Source organism: Panthera onca, chromosome D1 (genome assembly GCF_046562875.1).
Source record: "Panthera onca isolate mPanOnc1 chromosome D1, mPanOnc1 haplotype 2, whole genome shotgun sequence".
NCBI classification, from domain to species: Eukaryota; Metazoa; Chordata; class Mammalia; order Carnivora; family Felidae; genus Panthera; species Panthera onca.
The window spans coordinates 69,049,139-69,062,818 of record NC_138348.1 but is presented as its reverse complement, the minus strand read 5'-3'; the positions used below and the strand labels follow the sequence as shown (position 1 = coordinate 69,062,818).

Genomic DNA, 13,680 nt, shown 5'->3' with positions numbered 1-13,680 from the left:
ATCCACTTTAAGAGTTTTTATCATGAACAGATGTTGAATTTTGACAAGTGCTCTTTCTGCATATATTGAGATGATCATATGATTTTTATCCTTTATCTTTATTAATGTAGTGTATCGTGTTGATTGATTTGCAAGTATTGAACCATTCTTGCATCCCCTGAATAAATTCTACTTTATCATAGTGAACGAGCTTTTTAATGTATTATTGAAAGTGGTTTGCTAATTACTTTGTTGAAGATTTTTACATATATGTTCATCAGGGATATTGGCCTATAGTTTTCTTTTTTGTACTGTCTGTTTTTGGTATCATGTTATGCTCAAAAAGTAGATATTTATTTATTTGTTTGTTTGTTTTTAAATGTTTATTTTTGAGAGACAGAGAATGAATGGTGGAGGGGCAGAGAGAGAGAGAGAGAGAGAGAGAGAGAGAGAGAGAAAATCCCAAGCAGACTCTGCGCTGTCAGCTTAGAGCCCTGTTGTAGGACTCTAACTCTAAAGTTCTCTTTAGGCCAGCAAAAGAGCAGGATAGAGGATGAAAAACAAGAGATGGCTAATGTCCAGGAAAAGACAAGAGCCCCGAATAAGGGTCCTTGCCCTGTTTATTAAGATCAGAAGGATTACAAACGTGATGGGCGTGTACAAAGAGACAAAGAAACTGGGAACATTAACTTGCGGATGTGAGGGAAAAGGGGGTTTTGAAGATATAAGGGGTTTGGGTTTGGGTCAATATAAAACAAAATCCTGGCGCCGAGCAGATGGGCAGATGGTTGTTAACAGCAGATAGGAGGTGCCATGTCTGTTTATCTTAGCTAGCCGAGGGGATAAGACAGATAGGGGAAATAATCTCAGGGTTAACAAGTCACCTTTTCTTTGGTTAACCATCTCCATTCTGGGCTACTTCGCCTGCAGTGCAGTGGTCTGTAGTCCAATTTATCTGTTTGCCTGACTTGGTCTTTCTCTTCTGTGAAGCAGCTTTCTGCTAAAGTACTAAATTGGGGGGCACTTCCACCCTGAATGCCTAATCTTGCTTACCTCATATACCTTTGTATTGGGTGCCTTTGTGCCCCTCTCTATTCTGGAGCCTTTGCTCCTCCCTCTCTATTCTGGGGGGTGCAGAGCCTTTGCACCTCCCTATTCTGGGGTGCTAATCTTGTTTACCCAAACTTGGGTGAGAGCATCTTATGGTTTTGTACTTCTTTATGCCTTGTTAACCCATTGGTGTAAGCGTGGGGAATTCCTAAGCTTATTTCCTACAGAGTCCAATGTGGGGCTTGATCTCATGAGATGATGACCTGAGCTGAAATCAAACGTCAGATGCTTAACTGACTGAGCCACCCAAGTACCCCATCAAACACTAGACATTTTAGAGAATTCTATGGCTATTACAGAGGAAATCTGAAACAAGGAATGTCTTCAAAGGGCTAAGAAAATACATGTCAATGTAAAATTAAATACCTATCAAAACTATTAAGAATGAAACCCAAATAAGAGAATTTTAGAAAAAAAAACTTATTAAAGCTTTTGGAAATGCTCCTGGATAAAAGATGCTCTTGGATAAAAAAAATAACCTTATAAGAGAGAGTAGAGATGCAAGGAAGGAATAGTGAATGTAGAAACTGATCACTTATATTGGGCAAATTTAAGCAAAGACTTTTTGTAAACATTGTAATTTGTGGGGTTACAAAAATGCTTGACAATATTAATATTTAAAGTTGTTGAGGGGTGCCTGGGTGGCTCACTAGGTTAAGCATCCAACTCTTGATTTTGGCTCAGGTCATGATCCCATGGCTCATGAGATTGAGCCCTGAATTGGGCTCTGAGCTGACAGCTTGGAGCCTGCTTAGGATTCTCTCCCTTCCCACCTCCCTCTACCCCTCCCCTACTCACGTGCATGTGCACTCTTTCTCTGCCAAAGAAAAAACCAATATATGTATGTGTATGTATGTATGTGTATATACATATATATATGTATATATATATATCATGTTGAATTCCTTCAAGACATGAGAAAGGATTTTGAATGTTTGACTTCTTCTAAGCTATTTAAGTAATAAAAGAATAAAAATAAAATATATGATAGGACACATATATATTAGAGAGTTAGACTCTAGAGCCAGAATTTCAGGATTCAAATATCAGCCCTGACATTTACTACTATGTAACTTAGGGGAAAAAACTTTTCTGCGCCTAGGTTTTATTTGTTTTTTAAATCAGAGATATGGAAATAAAGAATATGTAATTTATACGGTTGTTGTACCACTTGAATTTACATAAAGCCGTTTAGATTTAGAAGAGTGTCTAAACTATAATAATTGCTGAGAAGTTTGAACCACAATCACAACATTCCAACACAGTAGAGAATTAGCATATGGATTTAGAAGAGAAAAACCTTAATCCAAAAGAAATCAAGAAGGATAAAAAAGAGATAAATATGTCAAATAGCACAAAACGAGAGCAAAAACAGCAAATATAGAAATAATTAACAATGTAAAATAATACAACAACATAAATTAATTTTCTTCAGTTAAAAAACTAATATTGTCAGACTGGATTAAAGAAAAAATCTAGCAATGTGTTCCCAAAAGACAGCTAAAACATGAAACAAATGATAAAAGGTTTATCAGTCAAAGTCAATGGAATGGATGGGATTCTTCCTCCAGTACCTTCCCTTTCCTGCCCATCATAGTCCACTTCTGTGTCTCTTTTCAGCTTCTTTCAGGATTTGTTTCACGCCCACCCCCACCCATCCCCTCACACCCTCCCGTGTCCCTCCCACCTCCTTCCTAGGAAGAGGAAGGAAGCTCAGGGTCCCCCATGCCTCTCTTCCTCAACCAGCACTGGTAGTGAGGTCCGCTGTGAGGAAGGCCTCACGCTCAAAGCTTCTTGTGGCAGCTTCTTGTGCCCCTCCCCACTCCTGTGATTGGTGGAGAGGAGCACACGTCACACCAGCTGTGAAAGTGAGCTCTTGAAATGCAAGAACACCTGAATGCCTGCGGATTGGCTTCTTGGAGGCTGGCGCATAGTAGAGCCAGGTGTCCAGTCGCTGCTGCCCCAGGACAACCACTGCAGCTTCCTGCCCTGCAGTCAAGGCCACCGCTGCCCCCTGTGTCGCCTCCACGGGAACAGTTGTATAATTAAGCCACAGTCTTTAATGAGTAAACGGGTGCCTTTCTGTGGTATTCTTGGTCACACATTTATGGAGTTTCTGAAGGGCCCCAGAGATTACTGCCAGGCACAGCACAACCTTTATGAGGACGAGTGAACTGGAGAGATTCATACTACTGCACCAAGAAACCTCCATAAGAGCCCTTATCCTGGGCACAGAAGTGCACAGTTGACATCATCGGAGCATTTTACAAGAATTTTGACCTGGATGGGGTAAACCTGGGTGCACATCCTTTCCATGGACTCAGTATACCGAACTGAGGGATTATTTCCTGTTAGGTTCATTTCATTTCCTGTTACTCTCTATTACATATTTAAATCATTGAGAATTTCCAGTGGAATATATTAGAGGATACTTTGTTTGCTTTACATAATTTCTGTATTCAAAACTTTAAAACATTTTTTCGTAGCCGTATTGAATATTTTAACTAAATTAACATGGCTCCAATGAACCGGCCAGCCCTGGTGGAAGTCACATACAGGAACATGAAATTTCTTATTACACACAGTCCAACCAGTGCAACCTTCAACAAATTTATAGAAGAACTTAAGGAATATGGAGTTACTACAATAGTAAGAGTATGTGAAGCAACCTACAACACTGCTCTTGTGGAGAAAGAAGGCATCCAGGTGCTGGATTGGCCCTTTGATGATGGTTCATCACCATCTAACCAGATTGTTGAGGACTGGTTAAGTCTTGTCAACATTAAATTTCGTGAAGAACCTGGTTGTTGTATTGATGTTCACTGTGTTGCAGGTCTTGGGAGAACTCCAGTGCTTGTTGCCCTAGCACTAATTGAAGGTGGAATGAAAAATGAACATGCAGTACAGTTTATAAGACAAAAGTGGCATGGAGCTTTTAACACTAAGCAACTTCTGTATTTGGAGAAATACTGTTCTAAAATGCGGCTGTGCTACAAAGCCTCCAGTGGTCATAGAAACAATTGTTACATTCAATAAAACTTGGCTGCCTGATGCTGTTGCCTTGGAAATGGAACTTGAGACAGGACTTAATTATCGTACATATTAGCCAACATGTAGGCTTAATGAATGACAAGTCTAATGAAGCTTCCATAGGAATATTGAAAAAGGACCAAGCTTGACAGAATTGCAGCCTCTATGTTTGGCTTACTACTATTCCCATGCCAGAAATAATGTGTAAGAAATTGAGAGATTAGGTGCCAAAATATCCAGCACAATACTTGTGTATTTTTAGTATCATGCAGAATTATAATCCTAGATTATGAATAGCACTGGAAACCATATGTGGTTTATTCCTTTAGTCATTTCAAATATTGCCAATAGGACCTATGTGGTTATTCATGTTTGCCACCCTACAAGCGTACCGATATACATCAGGTTTTAGCAAAAATTCATTTTATTGGATTCTTACCAAGGCTTATGGGGATTATTTAATGTCTTTCTATAAAGCTCATTTTGTGCTGTTATGAATGCCTCCATTTTGAAAAATCACAAATGTGTGGTTAAAAGTTCATATAAAATACACGTTGTACAGAAGCACATGTGTGTAATGTCTTCAGACAAAAAAGTCTTACAGTTACTTTATGTTTACAGTTGGGGTACAACTTAGAGGAAGAGGGCCTGAAGACAGAGTGGGAGGAGGCTATGAAATATCTCCAGTAAAGTGTTGCCTTTGTCTTGTGCAGGATGTATAGAATAGGTCTTTTATTTAGTTAAAAATTAAGGCTGAGATGCTTTGTAGCTAAAATATTTCTTATTTATAATATTTCTGAAATCTTGTAATTCATATCTATTGGAAGTTGTTTATTAACTATTTTTCTTTGAAGCATATTTTTTCTTGTCTTCCAATCAAAAAAGAAGTGAGTTTCCAATAATGAAGTGATCAAGCATCTAATATTTTATATGCTTTTTGAACTCAGTAAATTCGTATTTGGATACCTGGATACTTTGTTCTATTATGTGATTGATAAAATGATGACATGTATTAATGCTAGTTTAACCATATATTCATACCATCTGGGAATATAGTTCTGGAGGAGAAATAATTTCAGTGTTCACCATTCACCAGCCAGTAGAAGAGCTTAACCATCTGAATAAATAATGAATTGCAGAAGAAAGAGGCAAGATGGTAGAGCTGTGTTGATATTAGTAAAAGTAGAAGCAAAGGCATTACTAGAGATAACAAAAATCATTAAAGTCTCAAGTTTCATTTCACCAGGAAGTCAGAACAATTCTAAACTTAATGCATCAAACAACATTGGTCCAAAATGTATAAAGCAAATATGGAGAGAACTACAAGGAAAATTGACAAGTTTATGATAGTGATGGGAGATTTTACTATTTTTCAGAAACAGTTCAAGTAGAAAAAAATCAGTAAGGATAAAGATTTGAACAAAACAATTAACAGGCTTGGTCCCATGACAATATAAGGGGCATTACATTGAACAATTACATTGAAGAATCCGTATTATTTTTAAGAGTACATGAAATATTTCATTACATTTGACAATAAAAATTTCAGCAAATTTAACAATATATAAGTAATATAAATAAGATAAATAACTTCTTGGACTACAGTTCAATATCCATACATTTGGAGTTTTGAGAATCTGTGTCTAGAGCTTTCTACTTCTGGATGGGGTGTGGTAGGTTGTGGGATTCCACCACCCACCCTGCAACAACCAGAAAAATATGGAAAAATTTAAAAAGTAGTATGTTTGAAGACATATGAGAACTGTGAAAGCAACAAGAACTAGGTGAATAGGAATTCCAGACAGGGAGGAGCTCTCCTGAGGTGAGTGGCCATCTCCTCCCCCGCCCCCCTTCCCCAATGGTAGCATTTACAGGCTCTGGACGTGGTCTAAGAATCAGGTGTGGTCCATGAGGTGGGTCTCTACCCATGTTGCAAGTTGTGGTCCTCAGAAAACATATACTAAATCTGAGGTTTGCATTTGGAGATTTATTGGGGAGTTGTCTCAACACCTTTGAGGGAGCAAAAGAACGAGGGAATGGTAGAACTTGTTGAATGGTGATACATACAGTTGCAAAACTGGCCTTAGCCAATCTTTCAGGGAGCTCTGAAGCTGTAATAGCTATTTAAAGATGTCCCCAGTTGAGGTGAAAGAGTTGAATCTTTGGATTTAAATTAACGAGTCATTGGATGCAGGTTGTCCCTGAGGATGAGGCGTAACCTTTCTTTAGTCAAGTGCAATCCCCAGAAGGGGAATACAGCTGTGAACCTTCAGCTGATAATACTTGTGGCAGCTTGGGGAATGAGTGTTTCAGACCTGCAGAGGGACCTGGGTGGTGCAGCCACAGTGTCCACTATACTAAATGATACTTGCTGAGTTCTGGGGCTATGTATGAGAGCCTGGGGAGTTAGAATGAAGACTTAAAAGAGGGGAATCTCCCTTAATCTCATAGTGCTTAAGAGACAAAGTCTTATTAGAAAAGGTTCTAATCTTCACCAACACTTAATATCTTTTTTTATTACAGCGTTTTTGGTAAGTGTGAAGTGGTATTCCTTTGGGGTTTTAATTTTCATATGACCAGTAATGTTAAGCATCTTTTCATGTGTGTGTTAGCCATTCATGTATCTTTTGTAGTAATATGTCGATTCAAACATGTCTACTTTTTCAGTTGTGTCATTTTGTCTTCTTATTGAGCTGTAAAAATTTTTCATGTATTCTGGATCCAATGCTTCTATCAGATATATAATTTGCAAGTATTTTCTCTTAGTCTGTTGCTTTTTTTCTCTCTTAATGGTATGTTTCAAAGACAAAACTTAAAAAAATGAATTATAATTTATCAATTTTTCTTTTATAAATCATGTTTTAAATTGTATCTAAGAACTCTCCTCAGCCACAGAGAGTTTTCTGCTATATTTTCTTCAGAAGTTTTATAGTTTTAGCTCTTACATTTAGGTCTATGATCTATTTTGGGTTAATTTCTGTGTATGGTGTGAGGTAAATGTCTACTTTTTTGTGGCATGTGGATATTCATTTGTCACAGCATCATTTATTCAAAGACTATCCTTTCCCCCACTGAATTATCTTTGTAGCTTTGTTGAAAATCAATTTGGCATACAAATAAGGATTTAGTTGTGAATTCTCAATTATTTTCTATTGATCTACATAACCACACAGTCTTCATCACTGTAGCTTTATAGGAAGTTTTGAAATTGGATAATGTACTTTTTTTGTGTGGCTATTTTAAATGTTTATTTATTTTTGAGGTGGGGGGAGCACAAGTGGGGAATGGGCAGAGAGGGAGACATGGAATCTGAAGCAGGCTCTAGGCTCCAACCTGCCAGCACACAGCCCAACATGGGGCTGGAACTCACGAACTGCAAGATCATGACCTGAGCCAAACTTGGGCACTCAACCGAATGAGCCACCCAGGCGCCCCTGGCTATTTTAGGTCCTTTGCATTTCCATATACATTTTAGGATTAGTCTGTCAATTAAAAAAAGCCTGAAAGGATTTTGATAGATACAATATTGAATTTATAGATAATTTGGAGAGAATTGCAGCCTTGACAATATTGTTTTCAAATCCATGAATATGGAACATCTTTCCATTTACTTAGATCTTCTTTAATTTCTATCAGCAGTATTTTGTAATTTTCAGTATACACGACTTGCACTTCTTAATTTCCTAAGTATTTTTTTTTGATGCTATTATGACTGGAATGATTCTCTTAATTTTATTCTAGATTGCTTATTGCTAATATACAAAAATACAGGCGATTTTTATATATTGACCTTGCATCCTATGATCTTTGTAAACTGATTTGTTAGGAGAGGGAGAGAACGATTGAGAGTGACATAAAGGGTTCTTTATATTCTTTGGTATTTACTACATACTGGATTATGTCATCTGTGAATAAAGGCAGTTCTACTCTTTATTTCCAACCTGGATGCCTTTAATTTCTTTTTCCTTCTTCATTGAACTGGCTAGACCCTCCACGTTGACCAGAAGTGGTGACAACATCTTTGACTTGTTCCAGGTCTTATAGAGAAACTATTCATTCTTTCACCGTTAAGTATGATGTTAACTGTTGGATCTTCATCAGGTTGAGGAGGTTCTCTTCTATTCCTAGTTTGTTGAAAGTTTTATCATAAATGGATGTTAGAGGGGTGCCTAGGTGGCTCAGTCAGTCAAGCATCCAACTTCAGCTCAGGTCATGATCTCACAGTTCATGGGTTTGAGCCATGCATCAGGCTCTGTGCTGACAGCTCAGACTCTGGAGCTTGCTTAGGATTCTGTGTCTCCCTTCCTCTCTGCCCCTCCCCGGCTCACACTCACACACACACACTCTCTCTCTCTCTCAAAAATAAATATACAGTAAAAAATTATAAGAAAATGGATGTTGGACTTTTTCAAATACTTTTCCCACATCCATTGACATGATCTTGTGGTTTTTATCCTTCACTCTATTAATATCATGTACTAAGATGAACAATTTTTAAATGTTAAAACAACTTTGCATTCCTGGGATAAATCTCCCTTCTTCATTGTGCATAATTCTTTTATATGGATGGATTTGGTTTGCTAATATTTTTCTCTTTTTTTTCTTTAAAATTTTTATTTATTCTCCGATGCTCTCCCTTTCTTTTCTTTAAATTTAAATTCAAGTTAGTTAACACATAATGTAGTTATGTCTCAGGAGTAGAATTTAGTGATTCATCTCTTACATATAACACCCAGTGCTCATCCCAACAAGTGCCCTCCTTAATGCCTATCACACATTTAGCCCACCCTCATCCATCTCCCCTTCCAGCAACCCTCAGTTTGTTCTCTGTATTTAAGAGTCTTTTATGATTTGCCTTCCTCTCTGTTTTTATGTTATTTTATTTTTCCTTCCCTTCCCCTATGTTCATCTGTTTTGTTTCTTAAATTCCACTTATGAGTGAAATCCTATGATATTTGTCTTTCTCTGACTTATTTCAGTTAGCATAATATACTCTAGTTTCACCCACATTGTTGCAAAGGGCAAGATTTTATTCTTTTTGATCACTGCTTAATATTCCATTGTGTATATATACATCTTTATCCATTCATCAGTCAATGGATATTTGGGCTCTTTGTGTAATTTGGCTATTGTTGATAGCACTGCTGTAAACATTGCCCTTTGGAATCAGAATTTTTATATCCTTTGGATAAATACCTAGTAGTGCAATTGCTGGGCCATAGGGTAGTTATATTTGTAATTTTTTCAGGAACCTCCATACTGAATGCACCAGTTTGCATTCCCAGCAACAGTGTAAAAAAGTTTCCCTTTATTCGCATCCTCACCAATATTTGTTGTTTCCTGAGTTGTTAATTTTAGCCATTCTGACAGGTGTGGGATGGTATCTCATTGTGTTTTTTTTTAATTTTTTAAAATTTTTAAAAAATTTCTATTTTTAACATTTATTCATTACTGAGAGATAGAGACTGAGCATGAGCAGGGGAGAGGCAGAGAGAGGGGAAGACACAGAATCCAAAGCACGCTCCAGGCTCTGAGCTGTCAGCACAGAGCCTGATGTGGGGCTCAAACTCACAAACCGTAAGATCATGACCTGAGCCGAAGTCAGCTGCCCAACCGACTGAGCCACCCAGGCGCCCCTCTCATTGTGGTTTTGATGTGTATTTCCCTGATGACAAGTGATATTGAGCATCCTTTCATGTGTCTGTTAGCCATCTGGATGTCTTCTTTGGAAAAATGTCTATTCATGTCTTTTGCCCATTTCTTTGCTGGATTATTTGTTTTTTTGGGTGTTGAGTTTGATAAGTTCTTTATAGATTTTGGATATTCTTTCCTGCTTTGTCAAAGATCAGTTGGCCATATGTTTGTGGATGCATTTCTGGGTTTTCTGTTCTGTTCCATTGATCTATGTGTCTGTTTTTGTGTCAGTACCATACTGTCTTGATGATTAAAGCTTTGTAATACAGTTTGAAGTCTGGAATTGTGGATGCCTCCAGTTTTGGTTTTCTTTTTTCAATATTACTTTGGCTCTTCAGGGTCTTTTCTTTTTCCATACAAATTTTAGAATTGTTCTAGCTCTGTGAAGAATGTTGGTGTTATTTTGAAAGGGATTGCATTGAATACTACTTTGGTGGATAGTATTGACATTTTAACAATATTTGTTCTTCCAATCCATGGAAGAACATGGAATGTTTTTCCACGTGTGTTTTCTTCAATTTCTTTGATAAGCATTCTATAGTTTTCAGCATACAGATCTTTTACCTCTTTGGTTAGTTTATTCCTAAATATCTTAATGTTTTTGGTGCAACTGTAAATGGGATTGATTCCTTGATTTCTCTTTCTGCTGCTTTATTATTGGTGTATAGACATGCTACTGATTTCTGTATATTGATTTTATATCCTGTATCTTTGCTGAATGCATGTATCAATTCTAGCAGTTTTTTGGTGGAGTCTGTCAGGTTTTCCATGTAGAGTGTCATGTCGTCTGTGGAGAGTGAAAGTTTGACTTCTTCCTTGCTGATTTGTATGCCTTTTATTTCTTTTTTGTTGTCTGATTGCTAAGGTTAGGGCTTCCAGTACTATCTTGAACAACAGTGGTGAGAATGGACATCCCTGTGTGTTCCTTACCTTAGGGGGAAAGCCTTCAGTTTTTCTACATTGAGGATGATATTAGTTGTGGGTCTCTTGTATATGGCCTTAATGATGTTGAGGTATGATCATTCTATCCCTACTTTCTTGAGGGTTTTTATCAAGAATGGATGCTCTATTTTGTCAAATTCTTTTTCTGCATTTGTTGAGAGGATCATGTGGTTCTTATCCTTTCTTTTATTAATGTGGTATATCATGTTGATTGATTTGAGGATATTGAACCACCCCTGCATCCCAGGAATAAATCCCACTTGATTGCAGTGAATAATTCCTTTAATATATCATTGTTAGTATCTTATTTGATTTTCTAGTATCTTGTTGAGAATTTTTGCATCCACGTTCATTAGGGAAATTGGTCTGTTCTCTTTTTTAGTGAGGTCTTTGGTTTTGGATTTGAGGTAATGCTGGGCTCATAGAATGAGTTTGGAAGTTTTCCTTCATTTTCAATTCTTTGGGAACACTTTCAAAAGAATAGGTAATAACTTCTTTAAATGTTTGATAGAAATCCCCCAGGAAGCCTTCTGACCCTGGACTCTTGTTTATTGGTACATTTTTGATTACTGATTCAATTTCCTTTTTTTTTTAACTTAATTTTTAATTTACATCCAAGTTAGTTAACATATAGTGCAACAATGATTTCAGGAGTAGATTCCTTAATGCCCCTTACCCATTTAGCCCATCCCCCTTCGCACAACGCTTCCAGTAACTCTCTGTTTGTTCTTCATATTTAAGAGCCTCTTATGTTTTTCCCCCCTCCCTATTTTTATATTCTTTTTGCTTCCCTTCCCTTATGTTCATCTATTTTGTCTCTTAAAGTCCTCATATGAGTGAAGTCATATGATATTTGTCTTTCTCTAATTTCACTTAGCATAATACCCTCTAGTTCCATCCACATAGTTGCAAATGGCAAGGTTTCATTCTTTTTGATTGCCAAGTAATACTCCATTGTATACATATACCACATCTTCTTTATCCATTCATCTGTCGATGGACATTTGGGCTCTTCCCATACTTTGGCTATTGTTGATAGTGCTGCTATAAACATTGGGGTGCATGTGCCCCTTTGAAACAGCATACCTGTATCCCTTAGAAAAATACCTAGTAGTGTAATTGCTGGGTTGTAGGGTAGCTCTATTTTTAGTTTTTTGAGAAACCTCCATACTCTTTCCCAGAGTGGCTGCACCAGCTTGCATTCCCACCAACAATGCAAAAGAGATCCTCTTTCTCCACATGCTCACCAACATCTGTTGTTGCCTGAGTTGTTAATGTTAGCCATTCTGACAGGTATGAGGTGGTATCTCATTGTGGTTTTGATGTGTATTTCCCTGATGATGAGTGATGTTGAGCATTTTTTCATGTGTCAATTGTCCATCTGTTTTCTTTGGAGAAGTGTCCATTCATGTCTTGTGCCCATTTCTTCACTGGATTATTTGTTTTTTTGGGTGTTGAGTTTGATAAGTTCTTTATAGATTTTGGATACTAACCCTTTATCTGATATGTCATTTGCAAATATCTTCTCCTATTCCGTGAGTTGCCTTTTAGTTTTGCTGGTTGTTTCCTTTGCTGTGCAGAAGCTTTTTATTTTGATGAGGTACTAATAGTTAATTTTTGCTTTTTTTCAATATATGAAATTTATTGTCAAATTGGTTTCCATACAACACCCAGTGCTCATCCCAAAAGGTGCCCTCCTCAATACCCATCACCCACCCTCCCCTCCCTCCCACCCCCCATCAACCCTCAGTTTGTTCTCAGTTTTTAAGAGTCTCTTATGCTTTGGCTCTCTCCCACTCTAACCTCTTTTTTTTTCCTTCCCCTCCCCCAGGGTTTCTGTTAAGTTTCTCAGGATCCACATAAGAGTGAAACCATATGGTATCTTTCTTTCTCTGTATGGCTTATTTCACTTAGCATAACACTCTCCAGTTCCATCCACGTTGCTACAAAGGGCCATATTTCATTCTTTCTCATTGCCACGTAGTACTCCATTGTGTATATAAACCACAATTTCTTTATCCATTCATCAGTTGATGGACATTTAGGCTCTTTCTATAATTTGGCTATTGTTGAGAGTGCTGCTATAAACATTGGGGTACAAGTGCCCCTATGCATCAGTACTCCTGTATCCCTTGGGTAAATTCCTAGCAGTGCTATTGCTGGGTCATAGGGTAGGTCTATTTTTAATTTTCTGAGGAACCTCCACACTGTTTTCCAGAGTGGCTGCACCAATTTGCATTCCCGCCAACAGTGCAAGAGGGTTCCCGTTTCTCCACATCCTCTCCAGCATCTATAGTCTCCTGATTTGTTCATTTTGGCCACTCTGACTGGCATGAGGTGATATCTGAGTGTGGTTTTGATTTGTATTTCCCTGATGAGGAGCGACATTGAGCATCTTTTCATGTGCCTGTTGGCCATCTGGATGTCTTCTTTAGAGAAGTGTCTATTCATGTTTTCTGCCCATTTCTTCACCAGGTTATTTGTTTTTCAGGTGTGGAGTTTGGTGAGCTCTTTATAGATTTTGGATACCAGCCCTTTGTCCGATACGTCATTTGCAAATATCTTTTCCCATTCCGTTGGTTGCCTTTTAGTTTTGTTGGTTGTTTCCTTTGCTGTGCAGAAGATTTTTATCTTCATAAGGTCCCAGTAGTTCATTTTTGCTTTTAATTCCCTTGCCTTTGGGGATGTGTCAGGTAAGAAATTACTATGGCTGAGGTCAGAGAGGTCTTTTCCTGCTTTCTCCTCTAGGGTTTTGATGGTTTCCTGTCTCACATTCAGGTCCTTTATCCATTTTGAGTTTATTTTTGTGAATGGTGTGAGAATGTGGTCTAGTTTCAACCTTCTGCATGTTGCTGTCCAGTTCTCCCAGCACCATTTGTTAAAGAGACTGTCTTTTTTCCATTGGATGTTCTTCCCTGCTTTGTC

At 37.7% G+C, this 13,680-nt stretch overlaps 1 pseudogene; it reads left to right on the top strand.

Annotated features, from left to right (window-relative positions):
* Positions 1 to 3,426: 3,426 nt before the first annotated feature.
* LOC145712471 (protein tyrosine phosphatase type IVA 1 pseudogene) lies at positions 3,427 to 12,453 on the top strand (annotated as a pseudogene).
* The last annotated feature ends 1,227 nt before the right edge of the window (positions 12,454 to 13,680 follow it).